The sequence below is a fragment of the Mus caroli genome, unplaced genomic scaffold (assembly GCF_978045245.1).
Source record: "Mus caroli unplaced genomic scaffold, Mus_caroli_1 scaffold_15, whole genome shotgun sequence".
In the NCBI taxonomy this organism is placed as follows: domain Eukaryota; kingdom Metazoa; phylum Chordata; class Mammalia; order Rodentia; family Muridae; genus Mus; species Mus caroli.
In genome coordinates this window covers 60,207,224-60,214,425 of record NW_028227270.1, presented here as the reverse complement: position 1 = coordinate 60,214,425, position 7,202 = coordinate 60,207,224, and positions in this window count along the sequence as shown.

Here is a 7,202-nt window from a genome sequence, read left to right as displayed (position 1 = left end):
GGACAATGGAAATATGAAAAGCTTCAAGTTTCTATTGAAAGTTCAAAATGGGCACTGTTTATTTTTAAGGGAAATCAAGAAATGAAGAAAGGAGGCATTCTTGGAACAGTGAAAGATTCGTCACAGAAAGCTCAGTGTTAGCATTAAAAGTCATACATATTCTTTTCATCTATCCTTCTGTTCATCTGTCTGTCTATCCATCCATCTGTTCATTTGTCCATCATCTACTCATTAATGCTTTTATCATCATCTATCTATCCAACCACCCAGCATCCACTCATCTATCCATCCATCTATCCATCATCTATTTACCCACCCATCCATGAATGTTCCGGCTGTCAAGTTACCTAGCTACTAAATATACACACACCAAACCAAACCAAGACAAAAATAAAACAAAACAAAACAAAACAAAACAAAAAAACCCAAAAACCAAAAAACAAAAAAAACGAAGAGAAGAGTTTCTTACTGTCACCCAGCCAGTGGCAAGTCAGAACTAGGCCTTGTCTTTAAAATCCTTTCTTGTCTTACAACCAAGTATTACTACTTTACCCAACTACCAGCATCAATACCAAGTAGCCCAAGCAAACACATGCAACAATGGGAGCAAGTCCACAGTCATCCTCCAAAACTGAAGGCAGCTGTTTTAGCTCTCTTAAGTTTCCTGCATCCTTCTTCCTGTCTCCACACATCGCCCTCCCTTTCCTGCTGTGAACTCCTCTAACAGGGCTCTTGCTAATTATGGCTACCACTGCATTCTTGGTGCCCAGTCCTAGAGTGTGGGAGCCGCTGTGACTTGCTGTTCCCTCTCCCTAATTCCTCAGATACACTATGCAGCCAGCCCACCTCTGAGAGGGCCTGTCCATCCACTCCTCTTTGCTGGTCCCACAGATCATGTTCAGGCATTTAGCTTTCTCTTTCTTGGATGGTTGCTGTACCTCAGTGGCCTTCCCGGGTGCCTCCTGATGCTTCTTTGGACCTTTCTATGAGGCTGCACCAAAACAGTAAATAAAATTAGGATGGCAAAAGTTATTGGTTATTCTAGGCAAACTGAAGCTATATTCTTTCTGGACACACAAGACCACATTCATCTCATTGAAAGATGTAGACAACTTCAGACCCCAAATCTAATATTTGTTTTGTTTGAGACAGTCCTTTGCTGTGTGCAAGCTGGTCTTAAACCTGTCTTGGGCCCCAGGAGAGCTGGCAGCATGGGTGCCGCAACATGTCACATCTGATTCTCGAAGCGCTTGAGACATACCGGTTCCCAGGAGTGGTTCTTAGCTCCTTCCTCATAGAGCGGTATTCCCTTTTCTATTCTGCCAGCAGGGTATGGATGGAATCAGAGCTGTAGAGGATGGTGAAGCCAGCAGCAAAGCCTGGGTCCCTGAGCTACCATGGGGAAGGTGGCTTTCGAGAACCTTAGGGCTCCTACTGTGTTCAACTTCAAGGAAGGCATGGCAGTTAGCCCATCTTGGCTAGTGCTCAGAGAAAGAATCCTCACTATGATCCTTCCTATTTGTCAGATGCTTCCAGGTGACTTCCATTTTGAGAGTTCATATTCAAAAAGACAAGAAGAACTTAGAGGGGAAGGAGGTAAAATTACTTAGCCTGAAGAGAAAATGGAAAGCATTGCTACAATTACTTTAGAAAAACAATGGTCAAGGGCAACTGTTTGAATCTGTTCTGCGGAAGAAAGTCTTGACCCTCCCTGGTGAGTTCGTCTGATGTACTGTTTGGGAGTCAGAAGCACCTGGTTTGAAACAGTGTTGCGCCTGACCAGCTGCTGACCTGGAGGAAGGCACTTAACTGCCTTTGATTCTCTGTCTCCTCAGCTGTGTGATGACGATTCTCGATTCTCGGCTGTGTGGTTGCAGGGTGTGCACACATCTGGAAACAGACTAGATAATCTGCCAGTGGTAGTCACTGTCACCCTTTGTGTTTATGAACTAGGAATGCCAGCTCACCGCTGCTGAGGAGACATGCTGGACCACGGGTTATGGGAGACTGTAGTGAACTTCTAAGTGTTCATTACTATTTTAGCATGCATAAAATTCCACAGACCTGATCTTTATTAGGTGTGTTATCTTTACTGCCTTCATCTACTGGGTATAGAAATATTTATAAGGGTCACTGGCCTGCAAATTGTTTTCTTAAAATGTTCCTGGTATCTTCAGCTCTAAATTATTCTTCCAAGTAGGTTAGCCTCAAGTTGGAAGCTGAATGCTGAGTTTTAAAGGTGAAGGAGGATCAATAGGTTTTAAGAAGACCCTTGAAAATATAGTAGGAGATGCTGAGGGTCTCCAAGAGCAGTAGGCGAGTGCTTGGTCCAGCTGGTGGACCAGTGCAGGCTGGCGCGCCATAGGCACTGTTACCTTCTGCTTCACGCCTTTGCATAGCAGCAACCGATGCCAAATTCATGTGTGATCCTTGCAACAGGGGGGCTCCTCATCCAGAGGTGATGGGATATCGGAGAAGAGGAAGACTTGGAGTTTGATGATCAGAGAATTTCCAAAGGCAGATTCCTGAAGGAGAAAGTCCCATGTTCATATTGACAGAATGAACTTGGGGGTGGGAGAATACCAGGCTGCAAGAGGGAATGACCCCTGTGTATCTGAAAGGGAGGGGCAGAGCCATTCTCAGACACAGAGGCAGCTAGGGCCAGCATGCAGCTGTGGATTCCTTTGCCCTACTTGTTGGTGTAATGGCTTTATATTCATCTTGCCATCCTGCTTGCCCTGTATGCCAGCCATCCATAGTGTGGAAGACGGATTGGTTTTAAGTTACTAATTTACGTTTTTATAAATATGCGTCTTGGGAGCAGGAATTCTGATTTTTCACCATGGTTTCATTATGTTAGATGCCCCAGTTTGACACCTTTTCCCACTGAGGCAGTCATGAAGAAGATTCACCTACATTGTTACTCCCAAATGAAACACTATGGGGAGTATTCTGGGATGTGCATCCACCATATTGTACTGACTGAGCTTCCAGTGACAGGGACCTGGCTCAGTTCTAGTTCCTCTCAACAACCCCTTTTGAGACAAGAGCCTTGTTGGAATGTTTACCTAGGAAATTAATAGCTTGGTTGCATTCAGCAGTCGATTAATTTAAACTAGTACAGGTTGTGGCCTTGCAGGAAAACATGACCTCAGACCTCAGCAGATACCAGAGCTGCCAGCACCTTGACTTCAGTTGCCCCAGCCTCCTGAAGGGTGAGTCAGTTATGCTCTTTGTAAATTATCCAGCCTCGGCCATTCAGCACAGGACGGGTTAAGATACCAACTAAAGATGTTGATGTTTTAGAGAGAGAAAAAAATTAAGATTAGAAAACGAGGAAAGGATGACCCACCTGTGTCTACACGGTAGTAAATAGAACGAGGAGACAGGAGAAGAGAGATTGTTACTCTCAGGAGACTGAAATGCGGGGTGGTTGTTAGAAAGAACCTGTGGAGTCTGTGTTTACAGTGAAAATAATGAGCAACACTTGGGGCACTTGCTGAGAGCCTGGCGCTGTGCAGGCTCATCACTCCCATGGTGGTTTTCCATAGCTCTGTGGATTCATGTCCTATCTCCAGCCCATATCAGGGGCCTTTGAGGCTCAGAAGCCCCAGAAGTGTCTCTTAGGGCTGTGCCAACAGCCTTGAAGGCTTTGAAGATCATCTGAAGACATCTGACATGGGGCCAGAGGATCATGACTGTCTTCCATGTATATTTTTGAACATGTTTAGGTCCAAAGGGAATTCACTTGGAATGAAATAAAATGAAGACCTGAGCCTTTGGAGAGGCCATCAGCTGGAATGATCCTTTTCGTAGCCCTTCTGATGAGGCAGCCAGCATGGAAGATGGACTCTTTGGCTGCAGAAAGCCTGGGAGGTACCCAGCCAGATAATCATTCCCAGAGGGAGCATCGCAGGCTTTGTTCTTGAGTTCCCATGGTGCACCAAGGCTCTTCCTCCTCCCCCTCCTCGTCCAGGCCTCCCCTCCTCCCTCCCCCTCCTCAGTCTCTTCCTCTTCCCTGTCTTCCTCTCTCCCCTCGACTTCCTTTCTTCTCTTTCTCCTCCCCTACCCTTCCTCCCCCCTCTGTTTCTTCTTCTCCGTCTCTTCCTCCCTTTACTCTTCTGCTTCCCATATAAACCTATAACTCCAGCTCCAAGGAGGAAGGAGACAGGAGAGTCCCTGGGCTTGATGGCTTCCAGTATAGCTGGGAAGACAGAAGAACTAGGTGAGAAACTTGAACATGCAGAGGGATGGAGATGGGCCCACCAACCTTCTGACTTCTACACATGCCTACAGGAGCATGCTTGCACACACATGTGCATACGCACATACACACAAATAAATAAACAAACAAATAAGTATGGAAAAATAGAAAGAAAAAGAGAAAGGGAGCAGGGACCTTTAGGGAGACCTGAAGGTCAGACTGGATTGTTCTGTCCCGGGCCAGTTTCCTTGGTTTTGTTACTACCCCTGTTTGGTTTCACTTTGATTATTTTGCTTCGTTGCACACACTGAGTACGGAAAACAGCACGTTGACATGTTCACACCCAGCCAAGAGGTGGAAAGGTTCACACAGACCCGTGCACAGCCTCACACACATGTGCATATCAGGAGCACCTCCAGAAAGACTAGAAACATTCTTAGCTTCAGCCGTCACGCCCATGCTGCCTGGACCTTGTCCTTCTTATGGGTGTGTCCTTTGGCCTTCACCTCCCATCTCACCAGTGGACCCTGGTAACCATGCCGCTGCTCTCTGTTTGTATGATTGGCAGGTTGTAAAGATTCCACATCTAAATCAGCGATGCTCCCTGCATCCAGCATCAGTCACTTGTGCTCACGCCTGTCCTGGTAGTAAGATCTTAAGATCTTGTTTTCTTATACACACACACACACACACGCCTCACACTTCCTTGTATTCTCAGTGTCTCTGGCAGCAGCCTCCAGTACTGCTGATGGTGGTGTACCAGTGTGGGGCTTTGGTCCAGTGGAAGAAGGTTATGTCATCAGGGGCTTGTCCTTGAAGATGATACTGGAGCCTCAGACCCCCCCTTCTTGTTCTGCTTCCTGGCTGCCACAAGTTGAGCAGCCCTCAGCTCTTTTCCACAATAAGTTCTTTCTCACCACAGACTCCAGAACAGTGGAGCCGAGTGACTGTGTCTTGAAGTCAAAGGAACTGGGAGCCGAATTGACCTTTTCTCCCCATAGGATGACCTCTTCAGGCATTTTGTCACCTGAACTGAAAGCTGGCTGATGCAGTGACGGCGGTTCTATGACATCCACGGGACATGCTGATCCCTCTTTCTGTCTGTGGGTGCTCAGAGAAGGGTACGTTGTGCTGTGCTCTTTAGTTCTACATTTGCTTATGTTGGGAGCCTTCAAACTGTTTTCCACAGTGAACTCATTCATAGGAATTTCAGCCACGTTGCTATGACTTCATTAACCTATAAACCCAAAGGAGTTCAAGTGTACATTTGGCACAGTGAAGAGAGAGCCTACGCTGGTGGCTATTGAGATGACATTGACCCAACCTTTGGAGCCCATTTCTAGCCTTCATGTGCATATGAAAAACATTTCCTCTCTTCCTAGTCCCCAAGACACCCAACAGAGAGTGGCAGAAGAAGGGCAACTTCTCTGGGAGGCAGAGGGGTATCACGGTAGGGTTGCCATGGGATCGGGTCACATTTGCTGAGCCTCTTCGTGGGCCATAATAAGTTTGCATGATGCGGGAAGCAGCCAGGTTGGTCCAACTGAGGAGATGCTTGCTTCTCAAAGATATCTGCAGGCTGTCAACCTGAAGAGTGGATCTTTCAAAGGACATTTCTGCAGGCAGGACTCAGACCTTCAGACCTCCACCTTTGACTTAGAGAGCAGGTGTGTGTGTGTGTGTGTGTGTGTGTGTGTGTGTGAGAGAGAGAGAGAGAGAGAGAGAGAGAGAGAGACTGTGAACTTACATGAAGCTATATGTACTTTGGAATTGAGTCACCCCCTCCCCAATTTAAAACATCTCCCAATGAGATGACCCTGCCCAGCTATGTTGTCCATAGCCTTGAGTCCATTTTTTTGGACATAGTAGAGATAAGGCAGGTATGTGCCAGTCCCAAATGAAAAAAGTCAGGAACAGTGCTACATTAAGGAGGTGGGGGGAAATGCCCCTAAAATCTAGGGGGAAAGTGTAGCGTGAAATTAAAGGCAAACTTGCCTATGATCCTGTTTCCCCATCTGAGCCTGGGAGATAAAAAGTGTAATAAATTCACTCATGTACACTCACTTTAAATATCAGAGCAGATCGGCAGTCTCACTGATGTGCGGCCAGACTTTGAAGTGTATCTGAGCTCCCTGGAATTCGCCCAGCCACTTTCCAGACCATGTAATCCATTGCAGATCCGGCCGCGTTATGCGTTCCAGATGGTCACTGTCACTCTTCGTGGGTTCTCTCCCCTCTTTAGGTTACTGGGATAATTGGGGAATAAGGAACGCATGCCCCAAAGTGAAAAGTGACATACCATCACTGCCCTGCACTCCTGCATGGGCACTAGAGAGTCAAGAGAGTTAAACACTGTGCCTGGATGGAAGCGTGGGGAGAGGGCAAGGAGGGAAAGGCCTCCAGGGTCCAGCTTGCAGCTTGCTAAGCCAGGAGTCTCCAGTGAGCTGGGAGAGCCAGCATTGCCTCAGGCCTGGAAAAGCATAGCAGAGTCCCTAGCTCTCCTCCTTCTCTGGGTCTTACGGCCAACAAACCATTTCCTTGACTCTCAGATCAAGTGACCCAGTGATTGGGCCTCAGAATCAGCATAATTGTAACTAGAGGGAGCACTGGTTATCTTTACAGCTGGATAAGGGGAAAATCGTTTCTTTTACACGTCAGAACCATCTTCTACCTAACCTGGAAGGAGAGTCTAGGAAGCTGAAGAGCTGGGTACATGTTCACTAAGTTGAATTTATCTTTCTGTTTAATTTGAGGAAAAAAGTCTCATGTAGCCCAAGCTGGACTCAAACTTGCTCTGTAGCCGAGGGTGGCCTTGAACTTCTGATCTTCTTGCCTCTACCTCCTGAGTGCTGAGGTTCCAGACATGTGCTCTGTGGCCTGTTTATTCAGTACTGGGAATCAAACCCAGGGCTTCGTGCATTCTACCAACTGAGCTACACCCTTTCCCAGGCCCGGGCTTGCTTGATTTAATTCATTGTGAAAGGCTGCCAAGTGTCTG